Here is a 17,283-nt window from a genome sequence, read left to right as displayed (position 1 = left end):
AAGGAAAGAGAGAGGATAGAGAGAGGAGTAGAGAGACAAAAGGAGAAAGGAGGGAATTGATGCACCATCAATAACTCTTGGAGGCAGGAAGTGAACGATAGGCTTTTATTAGCAGCAAAAAGGGAGCCCACTACACCTCTGAGACTGAGGGAGGACAGTGCCCCAATCGCCTTTATACAAGGGTCTGTGAGAGGAGCCACAGGAGCAGTCAGCAGAGGGCGTGTCCAGACAGGTATACATAGTTTACCACAGGAATAGAGAGAAGAGAGGGAGAGGAGTGAGAGGAGGGGAGAGAGGAGAACAGGAGGAGAGAGAGTGAGAGTTGGCGAGAGGGAAGGTGAGAGGGGGGATGAGGAAGAGAAAAAAGAAATAGAGAGAGAAGGAGAAAGTGAAGAGAAAGAGGGAGAGGGGCAGAAGGGGGAGACTGAGGGAGAGGAAGAGAAAGAAAGAAATAGAGAGGGAGAGAGGAGGAGAGAGAGGAAGAGTAAGAGGATAGAGACAGGAGAGAAAAGGAGAAAAGGGAAAGAGGAGGAGAGACAAAGAGAAAGGAGTGAATAGAGAGAAGGAGAGAGTGAAGAGAGAGGAGGACAGAGAGGTGAAGAGATAGGAGGCAGAGTGAGGAGAAAAGAGGTAAGGAAGAGAGAGAAAATAGAAAGAGAAGTAGGAGAGAGAGGAAAAGTGAGGGAGGAGAGGAGAGAGAGAGGAAGAAAGAGGAGAATGAGAAGGAGAGAGGGAGAGGAGAGGAGGAGAGAGAGAAAGAGAGAAGAGAGAGAGAAAATAAAGAAGAGAGAGAAGAGTGGCAAGTTTAGAAGGAGAGAAGAAAAGTGAGAAAACAGAGAAGGAGAAATGAGGGGAGAGAGAAGCAGAGAGAGAAGGAAAGGAATAGGAGAGGGAGAAGGAGCGAGAAGAGGGTGGGAATGTCAGAGCAGAAGGAGAGAGGAAAGTGAGGGAGGAGAGAGAGAGAAAGAGAGAGGAAGGAGAGAGAAGAAAAGGAGAGAGAAGAAGGGAGGAAAGAGAGAAAAGAGGAGTGAGAATGAGCGAGAAAAGTGAAATAAAGGAAGAGAGAGAGAAGAGTGAGAGGGAAGGAGAGAAGAGAAGGACATAGGAAAAGGAGAGAGAGGAGGAGAAAAAATTGATGAGAGGCGAAAGTGAAGAGAGAGAAAGAGACAGATGAGAGAGAAAAGAAAGTATAGAGAAGGATACAGAGGTAAGGCGAGAAGGATAGAGAGAGGAAGAGAGGGGGAAGGAGGAGAGAGAAGAGGGAGGGAAGGAGAGAAGAGAAAGAAGTGACAGAACAGAGAGAAGCGAAGGAGAAGGGAAGGAAAGAGAAGATGGAGAGGGAATGAGTGAGAAAAGTGATAGAAAGGACAGAGCGAAGAGAGAGAGGGAAGGGGTGGAAAGAGGGGTGTGAAGAGGGGGGAGGAAAGAGGGGGCGGAAAGAGGGGGAGGAGAGAGCAGGAAGGGTGGGGAAAGGACAGATACAAAATAATAAATAAACAAGCAAATAATCAAAAGAATAAATAAATGCAGATATAAATAGATAGAGAGATAGATTTTAATCATCTCTTCTGCCCTGTGTATAAATGGGAGTAAGAACTACGAGGTGCCTTGGCAGTGAGGAGGTGTGGAGAATTGGTCCATTGAAGATCAACATGGCTGTCCACCTGTGGATCCACAAGAGATGGGCGAGGATTTTAATAAATATTTCCATACAAATTTTACTGTGAAGAAGAACACGGAAGAAAATGAGTCAAAGTAAGTTGTGATATCTCGGACAATGTACGGAAATGCAGAATATGACCAAATGAATTCTTGGACTTTTCTGGGAATCCAGAGAAGAAATTGCAGAGGCCCTTGTAGAAGTAATTGCATTATCTCCAGCCGCAGGTGAATCTCCGGAGATCGGAGGATGTCAAGTGTTGCACTGTTATTTAAGAACAGTAACAAATAGAAGCCGTAAACAACAGGCCAGCAAACCTGTTATCAGTTGTGGAGAGAATTCTAAGCAACCGAATATTTCAGCAGTTGGATAGACAAGGACTGATCTGGCTCTATGCAAGGGCAGTCATATCTCACACATCTATTAAGAATTCTTTGACGAGGTAAGCAAGGAGATTGGTGAGGACAGGGTAGTGGAAGTTGTCTATACAGACCTAAGCATGTCTTTCAGAAAGATCCTGTGAGAAAGACTGTGTGGAAGGTCCAATTGCATGTGATTTAGTGAGAGCTCGCTCTGTGCATACAGAATTGTCTTGAAGGTAGGTAGCAAAGTGTTACAGTGGAAGGTTGTTTATCAAACTTCAGGCCTGTGGTGTGCCACAAGGATGGCGCTGGGCCACAAATTTCCTTCATTTATTTCAACAATTTGCATCACAATGTATAAGATGTGGGTAACATTTCTGCATATGATATAATAGTAGGTTCTATTGTAGATTGTGAAGAAGGTTTCCAAAAAATAACAGGGGTATATTGATCCTCTAGGGAGTAGCCAATATCATTTCATCCTTCCCCGTTTCTTCTTAAAATTCTACTCTCTAATTTTACACTTCTCTATCCTGGGGAGAAGGACTGTGACGATGCATCTGATCTTTACTCCTCATGTTTGATAGGTCACTCTCCTATGTTGAGGGAGGGTGGGGAAGCATTGAAGTATCGAGCTCTTTAAATAACTCAAACCCTCCAGTCCCATGATATCCTTGTAGATCTTTGCAGATTAATGTAATCAGTTTTACAGCCGGGCGACCAGAATTGCACACAGTATTCCAAGCGTAGTCTCACCAGCAACTTGTCGTGAGTGTTTAACCCAGTTCATATCGGTAGGTCTGTGCAAGGCACAGATGCACAGAACAACCCTGGGAGAGCAGGTTGTTGGAGACTGGCAAACGGGAGTATTGGAATAAAAGAAGGCAAATGGACAATGAGTCGCTGTTACCACACCATCATGCCTTCCTTGTGAACAGAAAAGCTAAAAGATAGGATAGAGTTCAAATTAAATTTCTTATAATACCATAGGACCTAGAAGCAGAATTAGGCTATTCAGCCCATCGAATTTACTCTGCCAATCCATTATAGCTGATTTATTATTCCTCTCAACCCCATTCTCCTGCCTTTTCCCCGTATCCTTTGACACCCTGATTAAGCCTTCATTCTCCTGCTGAATAAATTCATCCTCATCTCTGTTCTAAATGGACGTCCTTCATTTCTGAGTCTGTGCCCTCGAGGTCCTTGACTCCCCCCCCCCCCAGTAAACACCCTGCTCCCATCCACTCTATCCAGCCCTTTCAAATTTCAATAGGTTTCAATGAGAGCCTCCTCATTATTTAAACTCCAGTGAGTACAGGTCCAGAGCAATCAAACTCTCCTCATCTGTTAACCCATCATTCTGGTGATCATCCCCTGAACCCTCTCTAATGTCAGCACATCTTTTTTTAGATCAGAGACCCAATTCTGCTCACAATACTTCAAATGTGGTCTGACCAATGCCAATAAAACATCAGCATTACATCGTTACTCTGGTAATCTAGTCCTCTCGAAATGAATGCTAACCTTGCCTTTGCCTTCCTCACCACCAACACAACATGCAAGTTAACTGTTAGGGGATCCTGCAAGGCTCTCTGCACCTCTGTGTTTTGAATTTTCTCCCCATTTGGAAAATAGTCCATACCTTTATTCCTTCTGCAAACATGCACTGCCATGAACTTTCCAATATTATATTTAATCTGTGACATCTTTGCTCATTCCCCAAATGTCTTATTCTTCTACGGACACCTTGCTTCCTCAACACTAGCTGCCCCTCCACCTACCTTCAATCTTCGAAAATCCTTCTGGGAATCCAGAAGACCATAGGACCTAGAAGCAGAATTAGGCTATTCAGCCTGTCAAGTTTGCTCTGCCAATCCATTATAGCTGATTTATTATCCCTCTCAACCGCATTCTCCTGCCCTTTCCCAGCAGCCTTTGACACCCTGATTAATCAAGAACAAATCTGGAATCTAATGATTCTTGAAAGATCATTTCTAACACCTCCACAATCTCTTCAGTTATGTCTCTTAGAACACTGGGGTGTAGTTCATCGGGTCTGTGTGACTCATCTACCAATATACTTTTCAGCTTCCCAAACACCTTCTCCTTACTAATAGCAATGACACTGATTTCTGCCTCCAGACATTCCCGCTTTCTGGCATTCTGCCGGAGTCTTTTACAGTGACAACTGATGTAACACTCAGCATCATAGGAAGTCAGTCCTACCTGTGGCCATCAAACTTTACAACTCCTCCCTCAGAGTGTCAGACACCCTGAACCAATAAGCTGGTCCTGGACTTATTTCCACCTAGCATGGTTAACTTATTATTATATAATTATTTATGGTTCTATATTGCTATATTTTATCACTTTTCTTGGTTGGTGCAGCTGTAACAAAACCCGATTTCCCTCAGGATCAATAAAGTATATCTGTTGTTATGAAGTTTCTCTACCATTTCTTTGTCCCCCATTGCTCCTCTTCATCATTATAATCCAGCAGTCCAATATTTGTCTCTGTTGCAAGGACGTGGCGGTGGATTGAACCCAAGTGCTGAACACGGGAGTGGAGGCTGAGGAGGGAGATGCTGCCATCATAGTGAGCGTGTGAAGGGTTGCAAGAGTGGTTGTACCCCAAGTCTTGGTAGATAATTCAGGAACAAGGCTAGACTTAGAACTGATAGTCCTAAACACCATGTAGTGAGGTTACTCGTACACGAGTTGACCAATGAACTGGCACCTTCTAGCAGTGGTCACAGGACTCTTATACTACTGTTTGATGGAATGCAGGTGTTGGTAATTATTGGAACCTGGGAATAGTTTGGGAACTAAACGAGGTGTTAAAGGCCCAATTCCTGAGTAAGCCAGCTAGGTGCCAGAAGGGACCATGACAGTCTCTCTTTTACTCCTTATATCCTGTACCAACACTGACCCCTGCAGCATCCAAAAGTCACCGGCAGCCATCCAGAAAAGATCTGCTTTAATCCCACTGATTCTCTCCTGCCAGTCAGCCAATCTCCTATTCATGCTCGTACTTTTCCCATTATATCATAGGCTCTTATTTTGTTAAGGAGACTCATGTGCAGCACATTGTTCAAAACCTTCTGAAATTCCAAAACAACAGTATTCATTGACTCTCCTTTGTCTATCCTGCCTGTTAATTACTTAAAAAATTCCAACCTATTTGTCCAGCAAGATTTCCTCTTCAGAAAACTATGCTGACTTTGGCCTATTTTATCATGTGCCTACAAGTACCCCAAAGCATCATCTTTAAAAATAGACTCCAACATCTTTTCAACCACTGAGTCAGGCTAAATGACCTAGAATTTCCTTTCCTCTGCCTTCTTCCATTCTGAATGAGTGGAGTGGCATTTCCAATTTTACAATCTTCAGGAACAAACCTGGAATCTAATGATTCTTGAAAGATCATTTCTAACACCTCCACAATCTCTTTTAGATCCCGGGAGTGTAGTTCATCTTGTCTATGTGACTTATCTACCAATACACTTTTCAGCTACCCAAACACCTTCTCCTTACTAATAGCAATGACATTGATTTCTGCCCACAGATACTCCCACATTTCTGGCATTCTGCCAGTGTCTTCTACAGTGACAAATTGTAAAATACTTATGAAGTTCCTCCATCATTTCTTTGTCCCCATTACTGCCTCTTCATCATTATATTCCAGGAATCCAATATTCATCTCTCTCTTTTACTCCTTATGTACTGTATCTGAAAAAAGGAATTTATCATCTTTTATATTATTAGTTAGTGTTCCTTTGTATTTCATCCTTTCTCTCAATCATCCAACTTCTCACTCGCTTTTGCTATATTATATGTCCTTTCCTCGGTGTCATGCAGTCCTTAACTTGTGTTGTCAGCACGGTTGCCTACCCCTGTCATTTGAGAACTACTTCTTCTGTGGGGAAATCTATCCTGCACTTTATGAACTATTCCCAGAAACTTTTGCCACCTCTGTTCTGCCATCACCCCATCATTATCCCCCTCCAATCCACCTGTGCAATCACATCTCTCGTGCTCGTTTATTGCATTACAATACTGAAACATGTGACTTACTCATTCGTAAGGCCAGTGATGTTGTGGGGGTGGAAATTGACTCTCTGTCGGTGGTGTCTGAAAAGAGGATGCTGTCCAAGTTGCATGCAATCTTGGACAATGACTCCTATCTACTCCATAATGTACTGGTTAGGCACAGGAGTACATTCAGCCAGAGACTCATTCCACTGAGATGTAACACTGAGCATCATAGGAAGTCATTCCTACCTGTGGCCATCAAACTTTACAACTCCTCCCTCAAAGTGTCAGACACCCTGAGCGAAAAGGCTGGTCCTGGACTTATTTCCACTTGGCATGATTAAGTTATTATTATTTAATTATTTATGGCTTTATATTGCTATATTTCTTCACTATTCTTGGTTGGTGCGGCTGTAACGATCCCAATTTCCCTCGGGATCAATAAAGTATGTCTATCTGTCTGTCTGTCTGTTATGCTTCTCCCTCTCAGATAGCAGTATGAATTCAATCACATTATAATCACTAACTACTCAGGGTTCCTTTCCATTAAGTTCACTAATAACTCTGGGTCATTCCACAACACCCAATCTAAGATAACCTTTGCCTGAGTAGGCTTAAGCACAAGCTGCTGTAAAAAGCAACCTCATAGACGTTCAACAGATTCTCTATCTTGTGATCCAACACCAATCTGATTTTCTCAACCCCTTTGCATATTGAAGTCTCCCATTACAATTGTGTCTTTACCCATATCATCTGCCCTTTCCAGCTCCTTTCGCAATCTGAACCCCCATGTTGCCTACTGTTGGGAGGCCTGTATTTGATTCCCATAATCGTTTTTTTCACTATTGCAGTTTCTTAATTTCACCCACAAAGACTAAACATTCTCTGATCTCTTTCTGAAGTGTAATTCCATCTCATACCAGCCGAGTCAAATAGAGCCTATGCCTTCCTGCCTATCCTTTCGATACAAAGTATATCCTGAGATGTTAAGCTCCCAACTACGGCCTCCTGTCAGCCATGACTCAGTGATGCACACAGAATTATATCAACCAATCTCTCATTGCTCCTTGAGCTCATCCACCTTATTCTGAATGTTATGTGCATTTAAATTCAGCACTTTCAGTGCCTCGCCCTTATGAATTTTGGCTCCGTGGTACAACTTACTTCTTTTCTCTATCTACTGTTGTATCCGATGATTGGTTTGTCATTCATATTACATATTACATCATCTACTTGTAAACCTCCTGGCTTATCCTCAGCTCTATCATACTGGTTCCCATTCCCCTGCCGTATCAGTATAAACCACTCCCAACAGCTCTAGCAAACTAGCCTGCAAGGATATTGTTCTCCCTGGGATTCAAGTTCAACCTTCGCTCCTGATGAAGGGTTTCGGCCCGAAATGTCATTATTACCTCCTCGCATAGATGCTGTCTGGCCTGCTGAGTTTTGCCAGCATTTTGTGATTTTTATTTATTTCCAGCATCTGCAGATTCACTCATGTTGCCTTCAAGTTCAACCTGTCACTTTTGTGCAGGTCCCACCTGCCCCAGAAGAGGTCCCAGTGATCCAGAAATCTGAATCCCTGTCCCCTGCTCCAATTCTTCAGCCACACATTTATATGCACCTCATTCAATTCTTATCCTCACTGTGATGTGGCACGGGAGTCAATCCCAAGATTATCATCCCCGAGATCTTGCTTCTCAGCTTCCTTCCCAACTCTCTGCATTCTGTTTTCTGGACCTCCTCCCTTTTTCTGCCTGTGTTGTTGCTACCACAGCTTCTGGCTGCTCACCCTCCCATTTCAGAATATTGTGAATGCATTCAGAAACATCTTGGATCCTGGCACCCGGGTGTGGGGTGGGGGGGGGGGAACTACCATCTGTGTTTCCTTTTTACGTCCACAGGATCGCCTGTCTTTCCCTCACACTGTTACAGACCTGGTAGAAGGACTGAAAGTCCAGCAGGAGGATTGGAAATTCAGTCAGTCAGGCTGTTTTGTCTTCGATCGATGGACACCAACGTAAATGTGCAGCAAGTTGTTAAGAGGGCAGAGTTTAGAATGATGAAGAGTCTCCACCTGAAATGTCGGCTGTTTATTCATTTCAATAGATGCTGTCTGACGTGCTGAGTTCAGCCTGCATTGGGAGCACAGTTCAGAAGGACTACCTCACTGTGACAGAGTACTCGGCCCAGCGAGCTTTTCGCTACCGACTGCGGAGCAATCACTCAGCAGTTCGTTCAACACGCTGGAGGAACTCAGCAGGTTGGGCAGCATCCGTGGAAATGAATTTACAAGGATGTTGCCTGGATTGTGGCGCATGCCTTATGAAAACAGGCTGAGGGAACTCGGCCTTTTCTCCTTGGAGCGTGGCTGACATCAAGCCACGAGTGTCAGTTGACAGAAAGCTGTGACTGATGGGTAGGTGATAGAGTGAAAAGAGAGGGAGGACTGAGGAAGAGGACTCTGGAGGGAATTTCAATAAACAATAGACAATAGGTGCAGAAGTAGACCATTCGGCCCCTCGAGTCTGCACCGCCATTCTGAGATCATGGCTGATCATTCACTATCAATACCCAGTCCCTGCCTTGTCCCCATATCCCTTGATTCCCCTATCCATTAGATATCTATCTAGCTCCTTCTTGAAAGCATCCAGAGAATTGACCTCCACCATCTTCCGAGGCAGTGCATTCCACACCTCCACAACTCTCTGGGAGAAGAAGCTCTTCCTCAACTCTGTTTTAAATAACTGACCTCTTATTCTCAATCCATGCCCTCTGGTACTGGACTCTCCCAACATCTGGAACATATTTCCTGCCTCAATCCTATCAAATCCTTTATTTATCTTAAACGTTTCAATCAGATCCCCTCTCAACCTCCTCAATTCCAGTGTGTACAAGCCCAAGCTCTCCAATCTCTCTGCGTAAGACAATGATGACAGCTGGAGGCACGGCATTGTGGATAAGCTAGTGGATAATGTTAGTGGCTAAGCTGGAGCTTTCTTCCCCGGAATGCTGCTGGTCACCCTCCAGAGTTTGATAGTAACTTCATGATAGGGCTTGGCTGTAGTCAATGGTTGCATTCTTTCTCCCCCAGATTCAGGAGTCTGCAGCTTCAAGGTCACAGGTTTAAGGAAAGAGGGGTAAAGTTTTAGAGACATAGAAAACCTAAAGCACAATATAGACCTTTCGGCCCACAAAGTTGTGCCAAAATTACAAGGGTTACCCATAGCCCTCTATTTTTCTAACTTCTATGTACCTATGCAAAAGTCTCATCAAAGACTTCTGTTGCCAGCAGCCTATTCCATGCACTCACCACACTTTGCATAAAATACTACCCCTGACATCCCTTCTGTACCTACTTCCAAGCACCTAAAGCTATGTCCTCTCGTGTTAGCCATTTCTGCCCTGGAAAAAAAGCCTCTGACCAACCGATCGATCAATGCTTCTCATCATCTTATACACCTCGATCAGGTCACCTCTCATCCTCTGTCGCTCCAAGGAGAAAAGGCCGAGTTCACTCAGCCTGTTTTCATAAGGCATGCTCCACAATCCAGGCAACATCCTTGTAAATCTCCTCTGCACCCTTTTTATGGTTTCCACATCCTTCCTGTAGTGAGGTGATCAGAACTGAGCATGGTACTCCAAGTGGTGTCTGACCAGGGTCCTATATAGCTGCAACATTACCTCTCAACTCCTAAGTTCATTTCCACGATTGAGGAAGGCCAATACACCGTATGCTTTCTTAACCACATAGTCAACCTGCTCAGCTGCTTTGAGCGTCCTATGGACTCGAACCACTAGATCCCTCTGATTCTCCACACTGCCAAGTCTTACCATAATTACCTCAATAATGAATTCCACAGATTCACCAGCCTCGGGCTGAAGAAATTCCTCCTTTATCTCTGTATGGGAGCCCTCTGGTTTCTCCTTGCATTCCCCAGAATCGGACACTGGAAGTTTTGAAAGGAAGGGTCCACTGCCTGAGTAGAAAAGCCAGCAGTGGGTTACTATAACAAAAAGGAGCTTTGACCAGTGACCAATTGGCATTTGGGATTGATTAACCAGAGCAAATTAAAGGAAGGCAGGGTCAAGAGCAGCAGCCATCATTGCAGTGGCCATTGTCTCAATGGACAGAGTCAAAGTGATGATCTTGAGGCTTTAGCTCTTCAAGGCTTCAGTCAGAGAAATCAAAAAAGCCCAAGGTTAAGTTTTGTTCCTTCCCTTCTTTATACCTGGTCTGCTAGAACAGTAGAGATGCCAGGCAGGATGGCGGAATGCTCCTCTTGTGGAATGTGAGAAGACAGGAAGACCTCCGATGTACCTGAGGACTGCAACTACGAGAAGTGCATCCAGCTGCAGCTTCTAGCAATCTGTATTAAGGAGCTGGAACTGGAACTGGATGAACTCCGGATCATTTGGGAGGATGAGGGTGTGATGGATAGGACTTACTGAGAGGTCGTGACACTCAAGGTGTAGGACACCAGGTGACAGTCAGGAAGGGGTTAAGGAGCCAATGAAAGTACCCCTCACCAACAGGTAATTGTTGTTTGAGGGTGGGTTGACCTAACAGAGGAAAGTCACAGTGAGTCTGCCTCTGCAACTCAGAAGGAAAGCATGGAGAAGAGGCATGCTGTGGTGATAAGGGATTCTTTAGTTAGGGGAACAGACAGGAGGTTCTGTGGATGAGAACAAAACTGCCAGATGATGCATTGCCTCCTGTGCGCTGGCGTCTGGGATATCTCAGATCAAGTCCTCTGCATTCTTAAGTGGGAGGGTGAACAGCCAGAAGTTGTGGTCCATATGGTTACCAATGACATGGGTAGGACAAGTGATGAGGTTCTGAATAGAGAGTTCATGGAATTAGATGCTAAGTTAAAGGGTAGGACCTCCAGGGCTGTGGTCTCAGGGTTGCTAGGGAGGCCAGAACTAGGAAGTTTATGCAGTTTAATATGTGGCTAAGGAGTTGGTGTCGAAGGGTGGGAATAGGATTTTGGATCATTGGGCTCTCTTCCAGGGTAGGTGGTGTTATGTACCCCGTAACTGGGTGTCAGACCAGCAGAGATAGAAGTATCCGTTGGAGTCTGGTGGTATTATATTTAAAGGTGTTTATTAATAAAAATAAGCAAAACCATATCAATAATGCAAATATACATATAACACAAGGTAGCAGTAATAAACCTAAAAACGTAGGAATAATAATAAGCAATAATAAACAAGCTTTATCGATGTCTAGGGGTAAATTAATTGTCATAGAATATAAATTTCAGTTCAGTTCATGAGTGCTCAGGTAGTTATTCTTTTTGTGGGGGGTGAGGAGAGAGAGAGGAGAGAGGAGAGAGAGAGATATGTAACAGCTATAGCAGCCAAACCTTCCTTTGCTTTCTTAATCCGTTGTATCATTGTGGTTATTCAGTTATGACCCCTCTGGTCTTCAGCTAGACCGTTCTTCTGTGGTGGGCTCGTCACTCTGGCATGAGTGGACACATACACAATTCCCCACTGGCCCTGCTTTTACACTGATAGCCTTACTGATTGACCTCCTGGTTCGGTCTTCGAAGCCTCCACCTTTCTGTGGGTTCCCAACACTCAGTCAGTGTCCACTGGTGGGTCTGGAGGGTGTCTCTCCAGACCTGTCTTTTTATCCCTACTAAAGGGGACTCAGCTATCCATCACTACTGAATGACCGTGTCCATTAAATCAGGCCACTCCTACAGTCCACTGAGGAATGTTATTGAGCAAACTATTGTCCTTGCAGTGAAACAGTAAATAATTCAAAAAGGAGTCACAATACAGTTAATCAGCAAACTCCCTCTTATCTGTTGCAGATGTTCTTGCCTGTTTTTCGTCTCTCTTTCTCATGGTCAGCATAGCAGCAGTAATAGTTCGTGGTTCTCCGGGGGGGGGGGGGGATGGTTAACTTTTTACCCCATTGTCCATCAGGTCTGTTTATTACTCATAACAATGGGACCTGTATGAAGGGACGGATAGTGCCTGAACTGGAGGGCGACTAATATCCTAGCGGGAAGTTTGTTAATGCTGCATGGTGGGATTTAAACTAGAGTTGAAGGGGGATGGGAACCAGAGTGCAAGAACATTTGGTGGAGAAGTTGTGGAGGCAGATGTTGGCAAGTTCTCAGACAAAGTTAGAATTCAAATGGTTGAGCATGATGCAACTAGTATCCTGAGCTGCATATATTTCACTATAAGAAATATTATAGGGAAGGTGGCTAATGGTGCTGAAAATGAGGTAGCTGGTTGACAAACAGAGACAATGTGTGGTAAGGAGAGGTTGTTTATAGGACAAAATTACAATCAACAGGATGAGTTGTAATTTACGAAGTGGACAGAGTTGAAAAGGGTGAATACAAGTCTATAGGTGTTATATTTGAATGTGTGCCATCTACGGAATAACATAAAATGAACTTTATTCTGTCTGTGCAAATACATAACAATTAAAATAAAGGCATGCATGCAGGAGATGGCTTTAACTGGTGGTGATTTACCACACTAAAGTAATTCCTCTGCATCAGTTCTAAATGGGCATCCTTCAATCCAGAAGTCGTGCCCTCTTGTCCTAGAATCACCTACCATGGGAAATAACTTTGCCATATCTAATCTGTTCAGGCCTTTTAACATTTGGAATGCTTCTATGAGATCCCCCCTCATTCTCCTGAACTCCAGGGAACACAGCCCAAGAGCTGTCAGACGTTCCTCATCCGCTAACCCTTCCAGTCCTGGAATCATTGTTCTCAATTCTGGGAATGAAAGGGTTAATGCGTGAGGAGCGTTTTCTGGCTCTGGTCTTGACCTTGCTGGAGTTTAGAAGGGGGGGGGGGTTCTCAGTGAAATTTATTAAATATTGAAAGACCAAGACAGAGTGGAAGTGAAGATGATGTTTCCAATCATGGGGGAATCTAGCACCACAGGACCCAGGCACAGAACAGAGATTAGGAGACCTTTGTTTAGCCTGAGGTTGGTGAATCTGTGGAATTCATTGCCACATATGGCGCTGGAGGTCAATGGATTGAGTATATTTAAAGCAGATGTTGACAGGTATTTGATCAGTTTGGGCCTCAAAGGTTACAGGAAGAAGCCAGAAGAATGGGGTTGAGAGAGATAATAACTCAGCCATGCTGGTAAGGCTCATTTGGCTGAATGGCCTAATTCTGCTCCTTTGTTTTATGGTAATGCAGCTGTTGTAAATTGTGTCTGATATATAAATGAGTTGTATACTCACCCTAATGGGAATGCGAAGAGAATAAAATGGGATCCATGTAACTGGATGTCTGATCATTCTAATGTCTGAGATGTTCCAAATTATTGCTCTGGAATTAAATTTTGGATTCCACAATAATATGTGGGGGAATTCAAACTGGGGTCAGAGTGGAGGATGCCTTACATTTCATCCAGATCTCTGCATTATTCATTTGTAATGTGATTACAGAGTATTGGCTATGTCTCTTGGTAATCCCTGCCTTCAAAGATCAAATTGGACAGTAGTAAAACTTCAAAGTTCAAAGCAAGTGTATATCAAAGTACGTATGTCACCATATCCTACCCTGAGATTTTCTTGTGGGTGTTCACTGTAAGTACAAAGGAAAGCAGTAGAATCAATGAAAAAAACACACACAAGACAGGCAAGCAAGTGACATGCGAAAGACAACAAGCTGTGCAAATGCAGAAAGAAAAAATGGCAAAATAATAAAGATAATAAACAAATAAGTACTAAATAGCTAGCATGTGAGATGAAGAGTCCTTGAAAGTGAGTCCATGGGTTGTGGGAACAGTTCAGTGCTGGGGTGAGTGAAGTTATCCCCTCTGGTTCAAGAGCCTGATAGTTGAGGGGTAATAACTGTTCCTGAACTTGGTGATGTGGGTCCTGAGGCTCTGTGATGATGAAAGAGCCGGGCAGATTGCAGATTGGTTACTTTACCTGCCAATCAAACTGCTAACGATGCACTTCAATTTGCCTTCTGTCTTCTGAAACATGCACTGGGTATGTGCTGGCGGCAACTCACAAGTATCACCACACTTCTAGTGCTCACATAGCATGCCCACAACTCACTGACAAGCACTGGTATGTCTTTGGAACATGGGAGGAATCTGGAGCACATGGAGGAATCTCACAGAGTCACAGGGAGAATGTACAAGCTCCTTACAGGAATCAGTGGGAATCAAACCCCAATCTTACATCTGGTTCCATGATACTATGCTACTAATCTATATGCAGACCAATCCTAAATTATGTATGTCTGCTTTATGGACATCAGTGCATCTCCACCCAGTGGCCGCCTTTTAGGTACCCCATAATAATATTACCTAGTAAAGTGGCCACTGACTGTATATCTGAGGTCTTCTTCTGCTGTAGCCCATCCACTTCAAGGTTTGATGTGTTGTGCAACCAGAGATGCTCTTCTGCACATCAATGTTGTAATGCGTGGTTATTTGAGTTACTGTTGCCTTCCTGTCAGCTTGAACCAGTCTGGCCATTCTCTGACATCTCTCATTAACAAGTAATTTTTGTCCACAGAACTACCACTCACTGGATTCTCTTTGTTTCTTTGTACCCCTCTCTGTAAGCTCTAGAGACCATTGTGTGTGAAAATTCCAGGAAATCAGCAGTTTCTGAGATAATCAAACTGTCCTGTCTGAAATCAACAAACATTCTACAGTCAGACTCACTTAGATCACATGTCTTTCCTTTTCTGGTGTTTGGTCTGAAGAACAACTGACCCTCTTGACCACGTCTGCATGCTTTTATGCATTGAGTTACTGCAACATGATTGGCTGATTAGAGATTTGCATTAAGGAGAAGTTGTACAGATGGAGCTAGTAAAGTTATCACTGAGAGTATGTTTTACACTGCTGGGGACCGGTGCTCCCTGGTATTCATACACAGCTGGGGACTGGTGTGGGAGTATAGAGTTGTGTGTTGGTAGAGTACGAGTGTATGAGCTCCCATAAAGTGCTGCACACACATTCCCCATAAGAAGCTGTGTGTGTGTATGCCACATTGAGTTTTGTATTGTATAATTTGTGGACAGAATCTTAAGGATCTCTGTTAATTTAAAATAAAACGTTGATGGCTAATTTAAAAAAAGCTCTTCATTCCCTAGAGACTATCATACTCCCAATTTTTGAAGAAATCTGGGCTTTTTCTTTTATAATAGTTGCTGAAATAATCATTTCCAGGCATTCACCTACACTGAGTCACACTTCCCACTGAATTAAAACAATATTTATTGGCAAGAGGATGGAGGCAAGGGAATATCTGGCTTCAGATGAAGAGCACTGCAGCTCAGGCATTTCCTTCCCAAAGCCAGTCTATCCAGAATGGAAACATGGCTATCTCTCCTTGCTGTGACTCAAGAAGTCTCTAAATATAGACTTTGTTTCCAAAGCATTACTTTGAAAACTTCCCCAAAATTTCGAGTTGTGTGAAAGGGAGGGATAGTGGGTGAGGGTAATCATGCACTAACACTGTGTTTCCTGCCTATAAAATTATTGCAACGCATATTCATTTGCCTGAGAGGGGGGGAGGGGGGAGAGAGGGGGGGGGAGAAAAATTATTGCAACACATATTCATGTGCCGGGGGGAGAGAGAGAGAGGGGGGAGGGGGGGATTAAAATTACTGCAACACATATTCATGTGCCGGGGGGTAGAGAGAGAAGGGGGGAGGGGGGGATTAAAATTACTGCAACACATATTCATGTGCCGGGGGGAGAGAGGGGGGGTATTAAAATTATTGCAACATATATTCCATATATTCATGTGCCGGAGAGGGGGGGGGGAGAGGGGGGGGATTAAAATTATTGCAACACATATTCATGTGCCGGGGGGAGAGAGGGAGGGATTAAAATTAGTGCAACACATATTCATGTGCCGGGGGGGAGAGACAGTGGGGGATTAAAATTATTGCAACATATATTCCATATATTCATGTGCCGGGGAGAGAGAGGGGGGGAATTAAAATTATTGCAACACATATTCATGTGCCGGGGGGGGAGAGAGAGGGGGGGATTAAAATTATTGCAACATATATTCATGTGCCGGGGTGGGAGAGAGGGTGGAGTGAGGGGGGATTAAAATTATTGCAACATATATTCCATATATTTATGTGCCGGGGAGAGAGGGGGGGGAGGGAGGGGGGGAGTGAGAGGGGGGTAGAGAGGGTAGTAGAGAGGAGGGGGATTAAAATTATTGCAACACATATTCATGTGCCGGGGGGGGGGGAGAGAGGAGGAGAGAGGGGGGAGAGAGGGGGGTAGAGAGGGTGGTAGAGAGAAGGGGGTTTAAAATTATTGCAGCATATATTCATATGCTGGGGGGGTAGAGAGGGGGGAGAGAGGGGGGATTAAAATTATTACAACACCTATTCATATGTCGGGAGGGGGGGGAGAGAGGGGGGATTAAAATTATTGCAACACATATTCATGTGCCGGGGTGGTAGAGAGGAGGGGGATTAAAATTATTGCAACACATATTCATGTACCGGGGGGGGGAGAGGGGGGAGTGAGAGGGGGGGATTAAAATTATTGCAACACATATTCATGTGCCGGGGGGGGGGGGAGAGAGAGGGGGCGAGAGAGGGGGGGAGAGGGGGGGATTAAAATTATTGCAACACGTATTCATGTGCTGGGGGGGGAAGAGAGGGGGGGGAAGATTGTGGTATGCTGAATTGTCAGGTGAATGATTAGTTTTTCATGTACTCCACATCATTGTCTTTATTGGTGGCTTGGTAAGTGGAGGGTGCTGATTTTTTTTGTTGAAGTGGGTAGGGGTTGGGGAGGGACATTGCTTTGCTGCTGCTTGTGTGTGGGAGGGAGAGTAAGCAGGGCATTGGGGTTCTAACTATCACTCATTCTTACAGGCCCAGTTTTTGTGGATGCCTATGAAGAAGAATTTCAGGATGTATTTCTCTGATATTAACTGGACTATTGAACTATCTTTTCTTTCTCACCCTCCAACTCACTCAGGCACCAACATAATGTTCCAGTGGCCAACACAAGATTAGAATCAGAATCAGAGACACAAAGTGTCACCAGCATGTCATGAAATTTGTTAACTTAGTGGCAGCAGTATATGGCAATACATGATAATATTGAAACAATAAGCAAATCAATTACAGTCAGTATATGTGCATATTAAGTCCCATTCATGGCTTGGCTTCACAAACAAAGATTTAGGAAGGGGGCTGCCCATATCTGCTGCAAGTTCACTGGTGGCTG

At 44.1% G+C, this 17,283-nt stretch overlaps 1 long non-coding RNA gene across 2 annotated transcripts in view; it reads right to left on the bottom strand.

The window, feature by feature from the left end:
* Positions 1 to 8,108: 8,108 nt before the first annotated feature.
* LOC132394592 (uncharacterized) overlaps positions 8,109 to 17,283 on the bottom strand; it is a 33,854-nt gene continuing 24,679 nt past the window's right edge. For both annotated transcript variants that reach the window (XR_009512383.1, XR_009512384.1), the window contains one exon: positions 8,109 to 10,034. This is a non-coding gene — a long non-coding RNA (uncharacterized LOC132394592). The remainder of the gene's footprint in view (positions 10,035 to 17,283) is intronic.

This window comes from Hypanus sabinus, chromosome 5 (assembly GCF_030144855.1).
Source record: "Hypanus sabinus isolate sHypSab1 chromosome 5, sHypSab1.hap1, whole genome shotgun sequence".
NCBI lineage: Eukaryota > Metazoa > Chordata > Chondrichthyes > Myliobatiformes > Dasyatidae > Hypanus > Hypanus sabinus.
The sequence above is the reverse complement of the archived record's forward strand: the minus strand, read 5'-3'. Positions and strand labels throughout refer to the sequence as shown.